This window comes from Vombatus ursinus, unplaced genomic scaffold, assembly GCF_900497805.2.
Source record: "Vombatus ursinus unplaced genomic scaffold, bare-nosed wombat genome assembly UNPS02014810.1, whole genome shotgun sequence".
NCBI classification, from domain to species: Eukaryota; Metazoa; Chordata; class Mammalia; order Diprotodontia; family Vombatidae; genus Vombatus; species Vombatus ursinus.
This window is the reverse complement of record NW_020954588.1, coordinates 5,081,302-5,103,976: the sequence shown is the minus strand read 5'-3', so window position 1 is coordinate 5,103,976 and position 22,675 is coordinate 5,081,302. Positions and strand designations below refer to the sequence as shown.

The window sequence follows — 22,675 nt, the reverse complement described above, 5'->3', positions numbered from 1 at the left end:
TATAGGATTTTTTAATAGATATGATCGTGAATAGCAATTCTACAAAGACAGCATGGTATAGTGGAAAGAGTTCTATTTGGGATGAAATCCTGCCTCTGACACTTCCTACTTATGTGTCTTTGGGCAAATTAACCTCTCTGGTCTTCAGTTTCCTTGTTTGAAAATTGAAGGGGCGCCTCTAGTGGAATCTGATGTCCTTTCCATATTTATGATCCCATGTTTATAGGGTCAATTTTCCATTATGCAAAGACAGGCTCACTGCATCATGATGCGCCTGAGGCAGATGCTGCTTTGCTGTCTTGGATGGCAATATAATCTACTTTCCATGGCCTTTACTTCCTGATTATTCTGCTGCTCTGAGAGAATCGGAAGGGAAAACATTTATAAACACCTAATTGCCACCCTCTTTCTTATCTCACACTCCTCTCCTGTATATCAAGCATAGAGCTGATTAGGCTAAGATATTTTCATTCAGCCCCACAACTTGAACTCTCTGGAGTTGAAGGAGGTGAGAAGAGAGGACAGGATGGGGAACTCACATGCTTTTCTTGCTTCTTCCTCATTGGACATGCCAGTGTGGTTCAATAAATAAGAACTGTTGTCAAATTCCACAACATATATATGTGTGTGTGTGTGTGTGTGTGTGTGTGTGTATACATATATATGTATATATATGTAGGAGACAAAGTACAAAAGATGATCGTTAGCCAGTTACCAAGTCCCATTGAGTTTTCATTTGAAATATCTCTCATCTTCATCATCCCTTTTCCACTCTGACCATCACTACCCTAGGCCAAGGGACTCATCACTTTATTCCCTGATGGCCAGCACAGCCTCTTACCTGGCCTTCCTGACTCTGGGCTGTTCCTCTTTTCATCCATCTTGTCTGCCACTACAAGATCTATCTTTCCTAAACTCTTTTCAGCATGTCAGTCGTCTGCTCAGAAAATGTCATTTCATTCCCTTTCACCTGGTACATCAAGTCAAAGGTCCTTTATGTAACCTCCTTCATTTTCTGTGGTTTGAGAGGCTGCTCCCAGGATATGGCTGTAGCAAGCTTTTGCTGGGTCCATTCTTCAGGGCACATGTCCAGAAATATGGTTAGTAGATAATATTGATATGCCACTTGAAGTTTTGCAAAGCATTTTAGATACATTACCTTATTTGATTCTCATAGCAGCTCTATAAGAAAAGTAGGTACTGTTATTATGCCCATTTTACAGAAGAAGAAAAAGAGCCTTAAAGAGACAAAGGTGACTTCCTTCGGGTCACACAGCTAGAATGAGAGGTGAAATTGAAACCTAGGTTTCTCCTAACTCTAAGCCCCCTGACCTTTCCACTACCACATTTGTATAGATAATGCTGCCTTAGCATTGTGCCTAGCATGGTGCCTCTGATCTAAATGTTGGAATGGTAGCTTTTTTTTTAAAAACAATCTTAGAAAGAATGAATTCCCTAGGACTATGGAACTATAGGACTTTTCATTATTTTGCTTCTTCAGGCAAATGTTTGAGGACAGCTATAAACCATAAAAGTATGCTTTACATTCTTCCCAAAGGCAGTACTCCTGGATGGGAAAGGGAAAATTAACTTCTTTGGGTACTGTATGAAAGGGATTTTGGAACTCCATGCAAGACCAGAGTGAAGAGTGTTCTAATTCAGCCTGTGACTTACTCTGTGGAACTGGGCTTTGATTTAATGATACTACTGCTCCTGCTTGCAGATGTTTTAGTTCTCTTTGCCCCTGGAGAGAATGAAAAGAAAAGTCTGTCTCTTTTTAAATCCTTTTGCTACAGATTTCCCCTTTTATTGGGTGTGTTTCTTGATCTCCAATCTGTGCACCATGCATTTCAGATCTCAAATTGTTCTTGACCTATTCATGGGAAATGGCAAAATGGTAGAGCCCTTCAGGGAAGTGTCCAGCAGTGAGGGGAAAAAATTCCTAACATAACAATCTAAGAAAAGATCATTTTGTCCTTTCAAAAATTCTTTTTAAAACCAGCATTATTAGAAGGGCAGAGATACCTTTTCTAATTAGAAGTCATCGGATCGTGACCATAAGAATTTCTTTGTACATTTATATTGAAGGGAAACATTGAACGCTTCAAACATTAGTGAGTAGAATAGAATAGAATAGTAGAGTCTGAAGGGACCATCGATCTTGTCCAACCCCCTCATTTTGCAGATGAGGAAAGAGAGGTTCAAGGATAGGAAATGACTCGCCCAAGGTCACACAGGTATTAAGTGTCAGGTCTGGGTCGACAGCCCAAATTTCCTCATTTCTAGTCTAGTAGTCTCCATGTGTAACACTCTGATTTTAGTTGCTCATGTTCACATCCTTCCAAATGAATGGTTCCCTTTTGTTCCAGGTCATGCTGACCAAGTGTTGCTTAAGGTTCTGTACTTACTGAAATCCAGTTTTCACAATAATTACGTTTGCTCTTCCTGGAAGTGCTAAGGCCACGAGGACAGTGTACTTCAGGATAGAAGCTATCCATCGAGCGTGGCTCCTTCTCTGGCAGTCAGTGTTGAAATAGATCATAGGGCAGTTCTGTTATCCTCTTGCTCTTCCTCAGTTATAGATGTTCAAGTTGGAGCATCAGCTGGGAGGAATAGTTAGCTTGACTCCATGTTTTCTGACAAACTCCTGTCTTCCTTCTTCGAAGGAGATCATATCACAGGTGAAATGGAAACAATGGATTGCAGAATTAATTTCTTTCATGTGTGTGAGTTTCTAGAAGAGGAAATGGACCCGGAACATATTAATCCTGTCTTTAGAGCAAACGAGTGTTTTACTGATCTCAGTTTTCAAGAAAAAGAGAAAACTGAAGCCAAATCACACTTCAACTAGCAATTAAGTAGGTCTGTCTTTGGCAGTCAGGTACAAATTGACCTATCAGTTTCATAGAACAACAGCCACTTAGTATGGATTTCTGTGGTAAATCTATTTGTTGTTAATGAAGTCTTTAAAAGTGAGTTTTCAGTGGATTGATCTTCACAAAGGGAAGACATCAGTATTTGTGAGTCTAAAAGAGCCAGAACCTAAACAATGTCATTTCGTCATCATCATCATCATCATCATCATCATCATCATCACCACCACCACCGTTGTTGTTGTTGATAGTTTTGGCATTAATTTGAAAAGAAAACATACACATCCATAATTAAGCTTGTTTTTATGGCTATAGTTATGATAGTTATACTGTACACTATCTCTGTTAGACCACATTTGGAATATCATGTTTAGTTCCGGACCCTGCATTTTCAGAAGGTTGTTAATAAAGTTGCCCATTCAAAAGGTGAGGGACCTCAAGTTCATACTATATAAGGATTGGTTGAAGAAACTGGGAATGTTTAGCATAAAGAAGACTTATGAATGGGGGGATCGTGAGGGGTATTGATTCCTGGCTTCAAGTACTTGAAGGACTGTTGGGTAGAAATGAGATTTTACTTGTTTCTCTTGCCCCCAGAGCAAAGAACTAGAAAAAGTAAGTGAAAGATGCAAGGGGAAGTGGGTACAAGGGAGAGCAGAAAGTACATAAAGACACACACACACTTTCTAACTAGCCCCAAGTGGAATGGGTTACTTAGAGAAGTAGTGGTAAGTCCACAATGGAGGTCTTCAAACAAAGTCTGCATGGCCATATCTTGGATATAGTGTGAGGATATTGTGGTTATACTCCAGAAGGGATTATTATATTATTATTCAGCTACTAATTGGACTAGAAGGTTCTAAGGCACTTTGCCAATTTGAAATCCATAGTATAGTGGCTTCTAAGAAGATTTCTGATCTAGGTTTTCCTCTTTGAATGGATAGACCCTTCATATCCACAGGAACTTATGAAATGAAAATTTGGGGAGAATTTCATTGTTTTCCTCAGTTTTTCTGACATTAAAAAAATCCATTACTGGTAGAAGGCACTGTTGTTTCCCATATAATAAGAACTGTTTATTTCTTATAGCACTTTATACTTTGAAAAGTGCTTTTGAGTACTTTGATTCTAATCTTTACAAGATCCTTGTGAAGTGGGCAGAATAGGTATTATAATATGTATGTAGCAAATGAGTACGCTAATGTCCAGCAAAGTAAAATGATTTGCCTGCCATTATACGACCAGCAGGCAACAAGCTGGGTCTAAAAATCCCTGATTCTGATTCATCGACATTAGTGTAAGATTAGAGTGAAGTCATAGATCTTGAGCTAGAAGGGGCTTTGAAACTAATCTAATCAACCCTCTCATTTTTTAGATGAGGAAACTGAGACTCAAAGAGTTTGGGTCAATGGCTTTTCAAGATTCCCCAGGTCATGAGTAGCAAGGCTGAGGATTGAATTCAAGACTTCTTCACTCCAAGTCTAGAGTTTGTTCCACTATGGCATATTGTTTAGAAAGTTTTCTGTCAGTATGTCATCTGAGAGAAATTATTTTTTTTAAATTTGATATTGTGTGTTTGAACACCAAAAAGATCACTCATTGTCTAAATTGTGGGGTAGCTATGTGGCTCAGTGGATGGAGTGTCCGGCCTGGAGTCCAGAAGACTCATCTTCCCAAGTTCAAATCAAGCGTCAGTCACTTACTAGCTGTGTTATCTTGGGCAAGTCACTTTAACCCTGTTCGTCTCAGTTTTCTCATCTATAAAATGACGTGGAGAAGCAAATGGCAAACCACTCCAGTATCTCTGCCAAGAAAACTCCAAATAGGGTCAGGAAGAGTTGGACATGATTGAACAACAAATGACCAACAAAATAAATTGTAGAAGTAACAGATGATACTCTAGTTTGATAGCCAGAAAAGACTGGAGAGTTAGCACCTACAATTTCTCTCTTTGATCCTGACAATCACTTGTTTTGGTAAATTTACAAATGATTAATTTTTTTGGTTGCTTCTTCAGACAAAATTGTTAGTGAATATCATTTGCCATGATAAAACATTACAAATGCTGAAATATTAACTAAAATGTCAAATAAATGTTCATGTATGTGTTTAAATGTTATACATGTGTATGAGCACACATATCTTCTATGTAGTCAGTGGTCTTTTTTTTTCTTTTTTATTACTCCAACCTATCCATTGTTCTTTTCAACGTTGGACATTTTTTGGCAGGAACTATTCTGTTGTACTAGGAGCATACATCTCATCATCCCACTAGTATTTAGGGGACAAACAGGATTTTTAAAATGTTAGTTTTAAAAATTAGATTATATTTCAAATTAATTTTCAAAATTAGATTAGATTTTTAAATTAGATTTTAAAAAAGTTAACTAGCGCTGCTTCCTCCTTTTCCAATAAACTACTACCATCACTGAAGAAACAAAAGAGGTTGAGGGAGGCTCATGGGACTGAGGGGAATTTAGTATTTTTCTTTTGTTTTATGGCTAGCCGTGAGGGCCAAAGAATTCATTATCAAATGACTGGTCTACCATCACCTAGTTAAACTTCTCCTCAGTCTGGTGCTGAGATTCTAAGGCTTTTCCATTTGGTAGAACCTTCCAGAGCTTGCTGCCCCTGGCATAATTTCTAAGAAGAAGGGCTTTATGAAGAATTTTTTTCAGACTAAAGTGAAGTGAATTTTAGGTAGCTATCTTAGACACATAGAAGCTAAGCTCCTAAAATCAAATTCCATTTGGTATGAAGAAAAAGTTCCTGATGTGCAAGTTGAGTCTCGCCTGGGGATGAATAATAGCTTGACCTTAGCAGCTGGCCCTGACAGTGGATTTCTAAGTCTAGAACTGCTACACTAATAGAATTCTGCCCGAGAAGCTATAAGTTATGACAGCCAGAAAAGTCTCCAAGGTTTTGATTAGTCACGGAGCTCATTTCAAATTGTGCTACAGGCAGGAGATGCAAAGCTAATGACTGGATACTCTAATAGGAGATTTCACAGATGTGGCGTCATTTGCCTTTATACGGTTGGTTATGTTCCTGTCATCTCAGACTTCCAGGAGTACATTTCTTTTTGAGATTTGCAGTAACAGAACATAACAAAGCTCTGGCTGTCATTTTTAGGAGAAAGTACTGCCAAGTGATTGGCTTTTATCATTTCTTTGTGCTCATGCAGCCTTTAAAAAGTGACAGTGATGGTATATGCATGTGATTTAATTTTCTCTAAGATATTTTTGGCCAAAGCTGTTACCAACAATGACCCTCCATTCTTGGCTCTCTGAATCTCAGGATTCAGTGCATTCCACTGTTGCCAGAACCATCGACTCTTTGCAGATTACTTTTTCTGAAAGTTTCATTGGTTTGATATAGTAAAATTGCAGCATCAATACAGCAGGGCCATTTTTCCAGAGCTGGGCCTTTGGGTTCTAAGACCCTAACTTGTTAAATTCTTGAGTATGGAACTTCGCAAGACATTTTTCCCTATTCATCATTTTCAGTTCTAGTCACCTCCCAAGTATCTGAACCACTGGAGGAGAACTATGGTTCAGGTACTCTAAATTTCATCAGACAGTTAGATGTGAATAGGAATGTTCTGGGGATTCACAACACTTCAGATAAAAGAATGAAACAACAGCAAGAAGAATTGACTAGGAACTGGAAAGAAAACTTCTTCTCAGCTCCTACTTCCTCTCTACTTTTGACAGTTGCCTAGACCTACCAAGCATCATCAACTTTGCCCCTTCTTGCTTTAGGTAGTCAAAAAGAACTGACTCAATCACCATTTAAATTAAAATCCATGTGCTGAAGTGAAATTTTAAATTTTAGCCCCAGCAAAATGCCCCCACTCCCTTCCTTCTGGTTCTTACAGAGAAGGAGGCAATTATCATTTCCCGTGACACTGGTAGAGAAGCTCTTTCAACCATCTCCTGGTAATCAATGTAACAAGGAGAAAAGATTATCTCCACAGTGTTCAGCTTCCTTCCTTTCCCAACTCGTTGCTTTCATAGCAAATACCAGTAAATCTCCTAGCCTCTCAATGGTCAGCATCCTTCTATCTCCAGGTGTATAGTTGACACGGTCATAATGGTCAAAGGTTACAAATAGGTAGTTTTCTAAGGAAGATACACAAGCTAATAACAGTCATATCAAAGACTCCAAATCATTATTAATTGTTGTTCAGTTGTTTCAGTCATGTCCAACTCTTTGTGAACCCATTTGGAGTTTTCTTGGCAAAGATACTGGAGTGGTTTGCCATTTCCCTCTCCAGCTGATTTTTACAAATGAGGAACTGAGGTAAACAGGTTTAAGTGACTTGCCCAGGGTCACACAGCTGGTAAGTATCTGAAACCAGGTTTGAACTCATAAAGATGTGTCTTCCTGATTCAAAGCCCAGTGTCCTATCCACTGCACCACTTAGCTGCCCACTATTAGAGAAATACAAATTAAAGCAATTCTAAAGTTCTACCTCACACTTATCATATTGGCAAAATTGACAAAAATAGAGACTGACAATGCTGGAGAAGCTGTGAGATTGGAGACACATTAATGCATCTTTGGTGCAGCGTGAATGCCTCTAGCCATTTTGAGAACCAATTTGGAACTTTGCCCATAAAAGTGACTAAATTATACATACTATGTATTTTGACCCAGCAATACTACTATTAGGGCTACATCCCAAAGAGATCAAAAAAAGTGGAAAAATTCACATGTACTATGAAAATATTTATAGGAGTTCTTTTTGAGGCAAAGAACTAGAAACTAAGAGGATACCCACCAGTTGAGGGATGCTTTAACAACATATAGTATATGAATATGGTTTTGCAGTAAGAGTAGTGGAGATGATCTTAAAGAAATCATTTTTATGAACTAATGCAGAATGAAATAAGCAGAACCAGGAGAATAATCTATACAATGACAACATTGTAAAGACCAATGTCACTGGATGTGATAATTGCCTCTTTCTCTGTAAGATCCAGGAGGAATGGGGTGGGAGAGTTTTTCTGGGGCTACTCATGCTCTACACTTTAAAAGTTTAAATTTCACTTCAGCTCATGGATTTTAATTTAAATGGTGACTGAGTGAATTCTTTTTGACCATGCTGAAAAAGAGATCAAGTTTACCACGTGGTATTGGGGCAATGAGACAAGTGAGTTATGAATTATTGGAATATCCTTCCAGCTAGACATTAGGCAGAAACCCAGGGAGGCTCTAGTAGGGATTTGGAGATGAGAAGGCTGGAGATGGCCAGGGGTGTTTGAGCTTAAAAAATTGGAAATTGATTAAGTAGGAGCTCAAACTTAAAGTACCACTTGCTGGCCCAGAATACCTATTCCAGCTACTTCCTTCCCTCCACTCCATAGCACTAGATGAATCCCTGGTGAAGATAGAGGATGTTGCCTCCAATAATAGATTACCATTTTTCTTTTTCTTTCATTTCTCCAGAATTTTTTTAAAGAGTTGTCAATTTGAATTGTTAGTGTCAGTTACCCTTCTTGTCAGGGATGATGATGATGATGATGATGATGATGGTAACTAATACTTATATACAATGCTTTTAAGTTTTGCACACATGATCTCATTTGATTCTTCATGGAACTAGTTTCAAAATGGAAACAATGCATACAATTTAAAGGATGTCAGATCACAAAATGTTAAGAATGGGGAGATAATAGATGACTGGTAGGAATAACATATTGGATCCAAAAGGATCACAAATGGCAGCTGATAGAAGGCTTAAAAAGTGGTGAAAAGGACCTATTAGTCCAATTAGTCCGATGAAGATTGATAGACAGAATGGTAAGTCCTGGTGGTAGCTAAACTATTCCCTTCAACCCAAGCAAATATAGAGATAAAAGAATGAATGAAATTTCAGCTTCCTTGAGGCCTGGCAGCTACAGCTGTTTCAGTGAGCAAGCATGTTTGTGTAGAAAGCCACAAAGTGTCTAGTGCGACTCAAAATATATGTGTGTAGATTTGTTTTGTTGCATTGTAAGTTTCTTGATATTTATTCTCCCTCCCCACCAAAAAACACAAAAACTTTTATGGTTTCTTAATTTATCTCAAAGTGATTAGTCATGCTCTGAAGCTGGAAGAAAAGACTTTATTTTAAATTCTATCTAGTAAAGGTGAAATCAGATTGCTAGCACAAATTTATCTTGATTTTTTGATTTCTGGGAAGCACAGTGCTGAATATTAAACCTAATTGCATGTTCAAGCCTTTAGGGTTCAAGTTCAAGTCTTTTCTCATTTTCTTATTTCTGTGATCTCCCATTTGTCAGCAGCTATTGATTACAGTTAATAGAGTAGTTTCTTAAAGGCCCTGTTTAAAGAAAATTACTTGAGGGTATTTTTTGACAGTGGAAAGGAAATATGGGAATATTTTAGGTTAATGTTCACAATACTAAATAGTTTTTAGGAAGAATATCCTTTAAAAAAAGATATCTCCTCCTCTAGTCTCTTTTGTCCAGACTAGTCCCTCCCAAATGACAGAACTAGGGTCATAAATATTGAAAATAGACTTCTGAAATGTGAAGCTATGTGAAGAAACCACTGTGTAATTGTGTCTTAAAACTATTCAAGTTACATATTGAAATGATCATAGACAGAAGGGCCTGACATTTTATAAGAAATTGTTTTTGTTGGCAGAAAACTAGGTTGTAAAAAAAAATAGCAAAATTGAAGAGGCTTAGGTAAGAGCTATTCAGATCTCTTTGAAAGAAAAGATAAGATATAATCCCATGGTCAGAGACTTAGAAAGGGAAGCTGTCCCTGAAGGGATAAGGAACTCTGAAAAATGAAATTCTGACAAAACAGTAACATTTACAGTACAATAAACTGCATTTAAAAGGGACTTTCAGACTAGGAAGAATGAAGAAGTGATAGGCCTGCTGCTTGAGGGAAATAAGGTCATATAAAAGGTGACAGAAATAAGCATCAGTTTTATCTTAGAAGAGCAACTAGCAGATAGACTGATGAACTTTCCTTTAGGAAGACCTGGATTCCAATTCTGATTCTGACTTAGTTTTGTGACCATAAGTGAGTTGTTTAATTTATCTAAGTTTTGGTTTTTTCATCTGTAAAATTTGTTGTTGTTCAGTCTTTCCATGCCACCATTTGGGGTTTTCTTGGAAAAGAGACTGGAGTGGTTTGTCATTTCCTTCTCCAGCTCATTTTACAGATGAAGGTACTGAAGCAAATATGGTTAAGTGACTTGCCCAGGGTCACACAGCTAGTAAATGTCAAGTGTATGAGGCCAGATTTGAACTGAGGTCCTTCTGACTCTAAAGCCAGAGCTCTATCCACTGCACCACCTAGCTGCCCCCTATTACCTTCTTTATGAAGAAGAATGAGTTTCAAACTTCAAAGAGTTGAAGGAACAGGATATTAGAACCCCAAATACTTGACTATTTTAAAAACTTCTAAGCCCCAACAAATTATATCCCAACATACTGAAACAGGCACAGATATGATTGCAAAACTCTCATCAGTAATTTCTAAAGAATTGTAGAGTATATGAAAGATGTAAGAAGGCTAAAGACAAATATGCCAGTTTTAAAAGGAGAAAAAAGTAGGTTATAGAAGCTAAACATCAATGTACTTGACATTGATCCTAACAAAATTCCATCACAGATTGCTGAACAGATGGCCTGGGAGCACTTAGAAAGGAAGGAGGAGACGGCTATGAGTTAGTGTGCATTCATGAAGGACAAGACATTCTAAATGAACGTCATTTCCTTTTCTGAGTTACTGGAAGAAATAAATAGTAAAACTGTACTAGTGAGGGACCACAGCTTTCCCCTCTAAGAACTAGGGAGATCTAAATATAAACAATAAAGAAGTTAAGTTGATGAACGGAATTTTGGAAAAGTTAGATATGATAGACCTCTGGAGAAAACTGAATGGGAATAGAAAGGACTATGCCTTTTTCTTAGCTGTTCATGTCACCTTCACTAAAATTGACCATATATTAGGGTACAAAACCCTAATCTCCAAATGCAGAAAAGCAGAAATATTAAATGCATCCCTTTCAGACCATAATGCAGTAATAATTGTATTCAATAAAGGGCTACAGAAGCATAGATTAAAATTTAATGGGAAACTAAATAATTTAATACTAAAGAATGAATGCATCAAAGAACAAATCATAGAAACAATCAATAATTTCATTAAAGAGAATGCCAACAATGAGATAACATAAAATTTATGGGATGCATCCAAAGCAGTACTTAGGAGAAAATTTTACCTTCAAATGCTTACATCAATAAAATAGAGAAAGAATAGATTAATTAATTGGGAATGCAACTAAAAAAAACCTAGAAAAATAACATTTTAAATCCCAATTAAACACCAAATTGGAAATCTTGAAAATTAAAGGAGAGATTAATAGAATTGAAATCCATTGGACTAATAAAACTAGAAGCTGGTTTTATGGAAAAAAAAAAGCTTGCAAAAAATGTTTACTAAACTTATGGGTAACATGAAACTAATAAATATTCAAGAAAATATCATCATCATCATCATCATTATTTTTTGCTTAGGCAGTTGGGGTTAAGTGACTTGCCCAGCGTCACACAGCTAGTAAGTGTCAAGTATTTGGTCTGAGGTCAGATTTGAACTCAGGTCCTCCTGACTTCAGGGCCAGTGCTCTATCCACTGCGCCACCTAGCTGCCCCTTCAAAAAAATATCAACAGACTGAAAAGATGGATCACAGCTAATATGTAATGAGAATAAATGGGACTCCTGCCCATAGTTAAAATAATTAACTGGGCCAAACATAATTTTAGGGAGACCTGGCTTGCGTAGAAGTAAATGTAAAAAAGCCAGTGTTTTATTGGCTGCAAACCCCAAATGAGGTAACAGTGAGACATGGCTGCCAAAAAACCCTTATGTGACCTTAGGTTACATTAATAGAAATGCAGAACCCGGATAAGGGAGGTAATGTCCCTCTTGCACTCTTCAGTTGTCAGGCTACATTGGGAGTATTGTGATAATTTTCAACAATGTATTTAAGGCAGACATTAGCAAACTAGAACATGGCCAAAGGAAGGTGACCAGGGAAGGTATAATAGATTCCTAATGGCTCTTGGTGGCATCTTATAATGGAAAGAACAGTGGGCAAGGAGTCACATGACCAAGGTTTCAGGGCTACGTCTGATATATGCTAGGTTTGCCATAGAATCCTAGACCCGTGGGATCACCGAATTATATTAAAGCTCAGAGGTCCCTTAGTAGTCAATTCATCAAGCCTCTCATTTGACAGAAAAGCAGTTTGAAGCTCAGAGGAATCAAGTGAATTGCCCAAATTTATTTAGCCTCTCTGTCCTTCAACTTTTGCTTGTGTAGAAACAGGCATACTTACAATAACCACTTCACAGGACTGAAATGAGATAATGTGTGAAAATCTTTTGTGAAATAAAAATAAACAATAAAATATTTCTATGGATCCATAATCTCCTCTCTATAGATTCTACCTTCAGAGGTACAGATTGCTACCTACTTATTGCTTCCTCTTTGGGGCAATCCATGCCAAATTTTTTCCATGAATCATCCATAAAGGATTCCTATAAAACAATAAAAACTTCTCTCTGTGCTTTTTAACCCTTCGTGGATAACAAAATACAACTTAGGCTATGTTCCTCTGTTAGCTCTGACTCTCCCTACATGACTGGTCAACTGGTCTGCTTCCTTCTCTGGCCATATATATATGTGTGTATATATATACATATACATATATATATATACACACACACGCACATATGTATAGATATATATATACACATATATGTATGTGTGTATATATATCTATATATCTATATATCTCCAGTTACATTCCATGCATGACTTCTCTCATGCCAGTCAACATTGGTAACATGGTACAGCCTGTCATTTGCCATTTTATTTTACTTTGAACTCCCTGCCCTTTGGATTCTTCTGAGATATTCCTCTGCCCATATCATATCACCTAGAGAGTGGTAGCATTAAAAAGAAGGTGGGCTTTTGGGGAAGCAAATTGCTTGAGGTCATTGAATGGTCAGTTTTCCAAGTTCAATTTAGCCAAGTTCCTTCCCTGTATTCAGTTCTAGGAGTAGCTCATTGTACATCTATGGTGCTCATCCGAGGCAGAATATCTCAACACCAAATGGGTCATCTAACCTCCTTTCATATGTTACAACCTGGATGACCTGCCTTCTTCATTGATTTCCTTCCTTAAGTTGATTACTAGGTCAATCACTTTGGAGTGATCATAGGTCTTATAGAGAAAAACCTGCTGTGTTTCATAGCTCATTGCAATCAGTTTGATGTCATTATCAAATGAGAATGCCAGCAAAAATGACTCCTTTTCTCCCTTGTACTTTGTATGACTCTCCGTACCTTTGGTGACCATGTTTCCTTGTTCGGTGCTTCATTTGATGTTCCAGTTCAATAGTCAATATCTTATAGGATCTTGTTACATAAGTCTGTGACCCACTTGTTTAAGAGAACCTTTCAGATTGCATTTTTTTCCTTCAGAATCACATGTGTGTATGTGTGTGAACAGTGTGATCTTACATACTCTAAACCTCCCAGTCAACATGTGACTATGAAGATATAGTTGACTATAGAAAATCCAGGAGAAAGCCTGCCTATTCCCTTCTCAGATTTACAGTAAGGATAATTTTGATGCATACCTAAATCATTATCATATTTAAGAGATAAGAATGTAGGTCAGTAGTGATAGTTTTCTTTTTATTCCCCTTGAGTGGGTAGGGGAATGTGTGACATTAGTACTGTCTATGATCTTTTCCCAGTCTTTTGGAATCTTTTTTTTAAAATCTTGAAAATTGATCATTGAATGTCTTCAGAATGGTTTCGCCCTACATAGATGTCCCCTGTGTCTTTTGTTCAGGTCCACCTGCTCTTCTGATCTTCATCTTCTTAACATGACTTAGCCATTTCCTCACAGATAATGAATTGGATACAGAGGTGGTAACAGTCCCCATCTGATGCTTCCACTGTTGTAAGTGATGGACATTGATTGCCACAGAAGCAGCAGCCTACTTGTATTCTTTGCCTTCTATCTGGTCTACTCTTTTCAGCTCATCTACAGGTGCTCTTGAGAGAGCAAAAACACTAAACAATTCATTCAAGAAATCTTAAGCATCTACTATGTACCAGGAATTGTGCTAAGTTTGGGTATCCAAACCTGATTGGGGGCCTCTCTTAAGAAGACTGCAGTCAAGTACAGAGAAGGACAAATATTTAAATAAGTAGGGTGCAGGAGATAGTGAGGTGAAAAGGAGAGATCTGGGCCAAGTGTTACGAGAAAATTGAGGAAAGAAAGGTCACTCATCCGGCATCTCAACATGGCAGAATGATAAGTAATAGGGTATAGAATCAGGAAGACCATGTTTTAAATCCACAATTGCTATCTTTGTGACTTTGGTCAGGTTGCTTGTCTGGGTCTCAGTTTCCTCATTTCTAAAATGGGGGTGTTATGACTAGGTGACCTCTATGTCCCTTTCAGCTCTAAATCTTGATTCTATGGATATTTTATTGATGAAGAAGGATTGGAAGAGAGGGACTACAGCAGAATAAATGGTTAATAGAATCCATTACAACCCCAGGAGACAGTGTGAAAATGGTAAAAAGAAAGGAGAGGGAAAGATGGCAGTCCCATATATCTGAGAGATAAATCATGCAGAGAGATGCTTGAGTTTAGTCTGGACAGTGGATTAAAGCTAGATAACAGGGGTGTTCAATGCTAGGACCAGGATTTTATTAATTATTTTGGTTGGTAGGCAGTGGTAAGCAACTGAAAGTTTTTGATGCAAGGAATAACTTTTCAGATCTCTGAAGAAGGAATATGACCTAGGAAAATGTTGTAGAGCAGAAGTGTGAAAGACACTGAAACAGATGAAAATGTAATTGGAAAAATAATAAAATAAATAAGTATTTTTAATAAAATAAATGAAAATACTATAGAACATAGGTAATGTTAATATGTGGCTTTCAAAGTCAATATGTAGCCCACAGGGATTTTTATGTATGTATAGCTCATGCATGGTTTAGTGACCTTTTCTATTTGAGGTTGACATCAATGTAGCTAGGTGGTGCATTAGATAGAGCACTAGGCTTGGAATCAGGAAGACCTGAGTTCAAAGCTCACCCTGATCAAGTCATTTAACCCTATTTGCCTCAGTTTCCTCACCTGTAACATAAGCTGGAGAAGGAAATGTCCTATTACTCCAGTGTCTTTACCAAGAAAACCCCAAATGGGGTCGTAAAGAGTCAGACATTACATACTTATTTGCAGCTAGATGGCACAGTGGATAAAGCACTAGACCTGGGGTCAGGAAGGCCTGAATTCAAATCTAGCCTCAGAGTTGTGTGGCTCTGAACAAGTTACCTAACCTCTATCTGCCTCAGTCTCCTCACCTGTAAAATGTGTATACTAATAGCACCTACCTCCCAGGGTTGTTAGGAGGACTAAATAAGGTAATATTTGTAAAGCACTAAATGCTAGATATTATGATTTATTATTATTGTTAGCTATTATATTACCTGGGCAGCTAGGTGGCTGAGTAGACAATGTGCCAGGCCTGGAGTCAGGAAGACTCATCTTCCTGAACTTGGATCTTGCCTCAGATACTAGTTGTGTGACCTTGGGCAAGTCACTTTATGTATATGAGCTAGAGAAGGAAATGGCAAACCACTCCAGCATCTCTGCCAAGAAAACCCCAAATAAGGTCACAGAGAGTCATGACTGAAACTACTGAACAACAAAATTACATTCTCCAAGAAAAATATAAGCTTCTTGAAGGCAGAGATTGTTTTGCTTATTTTCCTTATGTTGTTCTCTCTTCAGCACCATGAATAGTTCCTTGTTGCCATAGGAGTTTAGAAAATGCTTCTTGCATTGAGCTTTAGAAATCTTCTAATCCAGGAGTTCTTAACCTGCTGTCCACAGACCTTAGAGGTTTATAGATAGAATTTCAGGAGTCCGTGGCCTTGAATAGGAAAATAAAATCATAGTTTTATTCAAACCGAATTTTTTCCCTTTGAAATGCTTTTTTATTTTATTTTATTTTATTTTATTTTCTCCATTTGAAAACTTCATTCTGAGAAGAGATCCTTAGATTTCATCAGTTTGCCAAAGGGTTCCATGACACAGAAAAGCTTAAGAACCTCTCATATTGTCCAGCTCCATCGTTTTACAGCTAAGGCAACTGAGTCCAGAGAGTTCAAGTAACTTTTATAAGGTCATACAAGTAGAAGTCGAAACAAATAGAAATGTTGTTCACCTTTTTTTTTTTCCAATATGGGTGATTATTTTGGGACTTTAATTAGATTTAAAGTTATATTTTTATTTCTCTTCTCTGAATTAATATGAATTTATATGAAGAAGAAGTGAAGGTCTCTCCACTTCCCCATTCAAAATTATTTTTTACTGTATCTGTTAATTTTTTCCTCTTAGTCTTCCTAAAAAAAAAAGTTTCTGACCTATTGTCATGTACCACCAATTCCATTCCATTACAAAATTATAGTTTTTTACCTCCTTCTTTTTGATTTGTAGTTGCTCTTAAGTGTCAAGGATTGTTCTAGTACAGATCTTAACAAGTTTTGTGACTCTTGGCATATCTGTGGATAGGAGTCTGTTAGATTGGAGGGTAAATAGACTAGCCCCATGTGGTTTTGTTTTTGTTCCTTAACTAAATGTGTTTGTGTCTGAGAAAAATGTGACTTCTTTTGGGTTCCCACTATTTGGCCAGTTTTGCAATGGAATGTGTCAGATACATGGGGGGTCCCAGAGCCCACATTCATTCCTTCTGTCACCTCCCAGATTCACTTGCCACCAGCCAAGAACAGAATTCCTGAGCCTAGAGAAGGAAGGATGCCACAACATTTTCACTTGAACTCAGACTTCTAGCAGTTAGCTGGGAGCCTGGCAGCAACGGCCTCCCTGGCCTTGGGTGAGCCACATCTGTTTCTGCCAGGGTCTGTGATTGCCAATTGAATACATTTGAAGTGCCATTATAGCTGTTTGCTCCTCCTAAAATGAAATATTTCCTAGCAGAGAGAGAAAGGAAGGGCTAGGAAGGCTGAGGAAGAGCTGATGTTGGAGGACTGGTACTGAGAGGAAATGGAAAGTGATAGACTTCATAAGTATGGATGTGCCAAGGTAATGCCTCCTTCACTGGAGAAATATTTCCATTTTCCACCTCAACTGGCCCCATTTTCAGTTTCTGAACTCTGTAGTTATAGCCTTGTCTGAAAGAGAACATAACACTGCATAGTTGAGGAACTATGTATGGAAACATTGTACATGCTATCTATGTGTTACTCTTAATGAAATGCTTTTTTCCTTTTTCTTTCTCTTCTTCCCTCTTTCCAATTTCTTTCTTTCTCTTCCTTTCCTTCCTCTTCTCCTTCCCTTTCCTTCCTCACTCCCTTCCTTCCTCCCTTCCTTCTTCCCTCCTTCTTCTCCTCTCTCCATCTTTCTCTCCTACAAGAAATGATTCTCTGGATAATGGTAGTGGTAATAAAGAGAGAATCTATATGGAAATTAAAGCCCAGCATGGTGTCAAATGCCTGTAATCCCTGCTGTTGGGGAAACTGAGGCTGGCAGATCTTTTTGGCTTAGGAGTTCTGAGCTGTAGTGGGCTGAGTCAATTAGGTGTCCACATTAAATTCAGAATTAATATGGTGAGCCACTATGTGCAGAGGGCAACCAGATTACCTGAGGAGGGGTGATCTGACCCAGATCTGAAATGAAACAAGTCAAAGTATACCCATTCCAATAATAGAAAGAAAAGAAGGAAGGAAGGAAGGAAGGAAGAAGAGAAAAGAGAAAGAAAAGGAAGGAAGGAAGAAAAGAAAGAAAGAAAGAAATTAATTTAACATTAAAACAAAGATAGTGTATATTTCTGTCCTCTAGAGTCCTACCTGTGACATGCTGGGCAATTCATTTAACCTCTTAGTGCCTCGTACAACTCTAAAATTATAAATTTCATAGAAGGTACTGACTCGCTTTGGTAGAGGGAGTTCCTCACTGGGAACTCCTTAGACCAATGGAATCAAAGGTCCATTCAAAAAACAAAAACTGAGGATAGAAATAAAAATAGAGGAAGAAGGAGGAGGAGAAGGAGGAGGAGGAGAGACAAAAACAGAGAGGAGAGGGAGAGAAAAGGGAGAGGAGAGGAAAGGATAGAAGAGGAAAGGAAAGGAGAGGAGAGGAGACCTTTTTCCCTTACCATTTCACTCCCATCTCCAAACCTTTGTCTTAGAACTCAAAGAGCAAAAGAACATTCGGTCTTTTTTCTTTTTTTTTACTTTATCTTTTTTTTTTTTTTCATCTGGCTGAGCAGTACAGCTGTCCTAAAGCTGCCAGGGCTCAGTCCTTTCCTATCTAGTTCCCCATATTTGTCAAGAATGTTTGACACAAAAGGCAGTATAAAACACCATAGGACCTTACTACCAAACATAGTGACTTGTCACTAATGACTAGAGAAAGTAAAAACACCTGCAGAAAAAAGTATACTTTCTTCATTCTAATCTGTAATAGCAGTTCCTTTGGAAGTGGTCATTAGAAAGTCATAATTTTGTCCCCGTCTTCATTTTTTTCCCCTCTCATGTCAAGAGTCTAATGTCCCAATATTTAAATCAGTTGCCCTAATTCAAGGTGATTTCCATGACCCTATGAATGTAAAAATCAAATAGGGAAGAGTTCAATGTGCCCCAAATTTTTGGCATGAGGCTGCAGCAACTCAATATCCAGAAATCCAAATTTATCTAATAGAGGAAACATTCTGTAACCATTCCAATTTATATTGTGAGAGGATTTTTGATTTTACTCTATTTCCCATGAATAGGAAACTTTCCTAGCACATTAAGAATTTGATTCAATTTACAAAAATTGATTTACAGGCAGATCTTCAGGAACACATTTATTATATCAAGTGAGATCCAGCAGTACTTGCCTGTGGAATTAGTTGTGTATATGTTCCTGAAGTGAGGATGGGGCAGAGGGGGAGTGAGAAAAGAAAACCTTTCCAAAGAACTCTGTGCATTCTCGTTCCTATCCCATGTGCTCCCTTCTAACTCTTCCTGCTTGCTCCCCATTTCACCAATTCGCTTCTTGTCATTGTCAGATGACATTTTCTGACTCATAGGTTAGTGATGGCTTCGCCGAACCGATGGTGAGAACCTTTTGCTTCTGTTGAGTGAATTGGAATGAAGGGACTGTAAATATGCTGCCTGAACAGGTAGAGATGTGCTCACCTGGAACTGATAGTCGTTTCCTCCTGAAGCTGAAAATGAGGCTTCCTGTAAACCAATGAGCAGGGGCTTCAGTGAGAAAAATGAGGTAGTTTGACTGATGTTTTTTAAGATTCCTCCCTTAGATCAATGGTCTCCATCATTTTTGACTGAACCTATATCACTGAAACCTGCCATGTATGTATATTAATTTTTATTTGAAAACAATTTGTAAACTATGCAAAATACATAGATAGTAAGATGGAAAACAAAGGTGAAATAAATATTTAAATATTTTATAATGCTGGTACAAAACCTTTTGCTCTCATCAAAATGATTAATTAGATTATTAAAAATATTTTAAGTAAGAGCAATATGATTCAATGAACTTTCCTTTTTCTTTTTTTCTTATTTACAGTCTTGGTTGTACCCTTGTGATGCAGCCATTCAAAGGTCTGGTTCCAAGCTTAATTCATTTTGCTACTTGTTTTTAATGGCTATCATAGGTGAAAAGGGTGCCAAAAGGTGCCTCTCAAAGATACCTAGATTCAAATAAAGAAGGAATATCATTGGCTATATTAATTGAATCATGATTCTCATTTTCAGTCCCACCCACCAAGTATTCAAAAGTTTTGGCCAATATTTATTTATTGAATTTCCAAGCCCCTAAATTCATTCAGTTGTTCTTGAAAACATCTTTAAAATAAGTGCATTTTTATATTTTTTGTTAAGTGGACTTAAAATTCATTGAAACACTTAGAAGATTTTAAATGGGTTGGAAAATTCTACTTACAGCTTTTTAAGTGTGTAGATATGAGAGTTTTTTTTAAGTATACATTTAGATCAACCTGATGGATATTGGCTTCCTCTCATTCCCTCAATAGATCATGATGTCCATCCCACTTTGGAGATTCCTGACTTAGAGATACTCCAATGAACATCAAGCATAACAGTTTCTATAATTCGCCACTTTTCCCAACTAAGAATATAGTGAGTCCCCTGCCCCTCCCATATGCATTCACACCCTAGTAGAATATAAGCTTTTTGGGTCCATGGTCTATTCTATTGTTGATTATTCTATCCCCAAAGCCTTTTATAGATATGTGATCCCACACTGTCTTATGTAGTCCTAAAATCACAGTCTGCTTTATTTATATATATTTATTTATATAGTGAGTGTTATCAAAGAAGAGATTCCATGAGAAAGCTCTTTAATATATTAATTAATAATTATTAGTAAATTATCACAATTAGCTATAAAATTAAAACAACAAACTATATATGGTTGGTAATAAAATTAGTCAGTAACATTATAGTGATTGGTAATAATTAGTAATTAATTATAATTAGTGATAAAATTAAAAATTATATATGTCTATATCTATCTGTCTGTCTGTCTATCTATCTATCTATCTATCTATCTATCTATCTAAGCTATCCAGGGAGGGAGGCATGGATGATACCATGGCAGGGCCTATGAGGAAAGGGTGAGTTGTCAGGAAGTAGGGACTGGGGTGAGCTTGACCTTTAACTTGTGGCTACACCCTACCCCAGACTTCAAGGCCTCCTGACATCCCTCTCTCTACCCCCTCATTACTGGCCTGTACCGCTTCTGCCTCTGGTAATAGCAAAGACCAGCCAACAAAAATGCTCCTTTGCTTCCTATTGGCCAATCACCCAGTCATGTCACATAACCTTTGGGGTTTGGGCTTTTTGTAGATATTTTCATCATGACTCACTGCTCAGAGAACTCTTAGCTTGTTTGCTTGTTTATTTGCTTTATTTCCCCATTCAGCCTTTTCCCAGCTGACTGAAGTTACTCAGAATCCAAATCCCAGATAAATGGGCCATTACTATATTAACCTCTGTATATCCATCCTTTTTCCTCCATTGCTCAGGCCTGCTATTAATAGCAGTCTATAGCTGGCCACTTAATGTGGCCATCTCATTACTTTCTCCAGAAACAACTTCTACATTCTTTTTTCCAAAAGTCTGGGCCTTCTCTGGCTCTTCTCCTAACTAGTTATGCTGTTGTTTACTGAACCAGCTGCAGGGTTTACAGGGACCCAACGACTGAAGTTGTTGGCATTTTTCTTCTGCCACAGTGTTTGCATTTGTTCTGTGAACCCATTTGTCAGAATGACACTCAGGATGCACACTCAGTATTGATTCATCATTTATAACATTTAGTCATTGTGAACATGTTAGGGGCTGGAGGACTCTTGATTACCACTTTCTGTGCCAACCCAATAAACTCTCCTGAATATAAAGCAGAAGGGTGAGATGTCACAGCTTTGTCATGAACCAAATTGTTTTTGTGCCACTGAGTGGAACAGTTCCTTGTTTTGACCATCCTCAGACCAGCTCTCCAGTAGAGATCAGGGGAGCGAAGGCATGTTTCACTGTGGCGTCATTTTTATAAATTGACTTTGTCTCCCGAGGCACACTTCAATGCCTTGCAGATAAATCACTTCTGTCTTCATCAGTGACAATGACAATCTTGCCAGGCTTCACACACCCAGGAGTCAATTGACAGGACAAATTGCACCCTGGGTCCATTTGATAAGCACGAGATGGGAAACAAAATTTCATATTGCTGTGCATCATTGAAAAACACCAGAGCCAAATGGTACCATGCACAGCAGAGGCAGATTTATCATTTAAATACCTAATTGTAAAATGCATACTGAATTTAACAGCCAGAGAAATGTTGAGCCATTTGTTCTCATTGCAAAAATAGCAACTAATTATTCCTAGATCTTGGGTCTTAGTAAATTTAATGGATATTTTTGATATATGTTTGTATAATAAAGAAAAAGGAAATCTATCTCCAAGTATAATTTCTAGAACATTTTCGGTGTTCTTTTCAATATAAGCCATGTAACTTAATTTAAGAAAAGAAGACAAACTAGAAAAATGTTCTCAATCCAGATGCTACTTTAAAAATCACATGTTAAAGTACTTTCTTTGTAATAAACTCCAAGTAAATTATAGAGGCTATAATGTGTGGTCAAAAGGAGAAACATGAGGTATTAGAATTATAGAGATAAGAAAGGAAGAGAGATTGAAGTGCTGGCTGTGTGAATAGAGAGGACGATGGATGAAAAAATGTTGTGAAGGTAAAAATGACAAAATTTAGGACCTGATTGAATGTGGGAGTTAAGGGAAATGGAGGCATTAGGGGTGACTTTGAGGTTTTTAATCTGGGTGAGTTCAAGGATGATGGTGTCCTCAGAAGAAGTAGGGAAGTTTGGAGGAGGAGCTAGTTATGGGGATGGGTGGGGGAGGGCGGAAATCCGTTACAGTTTGGGCCTGTTGAATTTTAGTTGCCCTGGGGATGTCTAGGTGGAGTTGTCTAGCAGATAACTAGCAGATGTCTTGCAGAAGTGGGTCTCAGGAGAGAGATTAGGGTGTGTGTAAAGATGATAACTGAACCCATGGAAGCAAATGACATCATTGAACTAGTGTGTATAGACGAAAGAGAAAACTGACTGGACAGAGCCCTGGGGGACACCTACGCTAAGAAGGTAGGAGATGGGTGCGATCTGGTAATACAGAT

The 22,675-nt window shown here is 37.8% G+C and overlaps 1 protein-coding gene across 2 annotated transcripts in view; it reads left to right on the top strand.

Moving 5' to 3' along the window:
* The window catches only part of PID1 (phosphotyrosine interaction domain containing 1), a 274,275-nt gene that overhangs the window by 227,706 nt on the left and 23,894 nt on the right, over window positions 1–22,675 (top strand). The window lies entirely within an intron of this gene.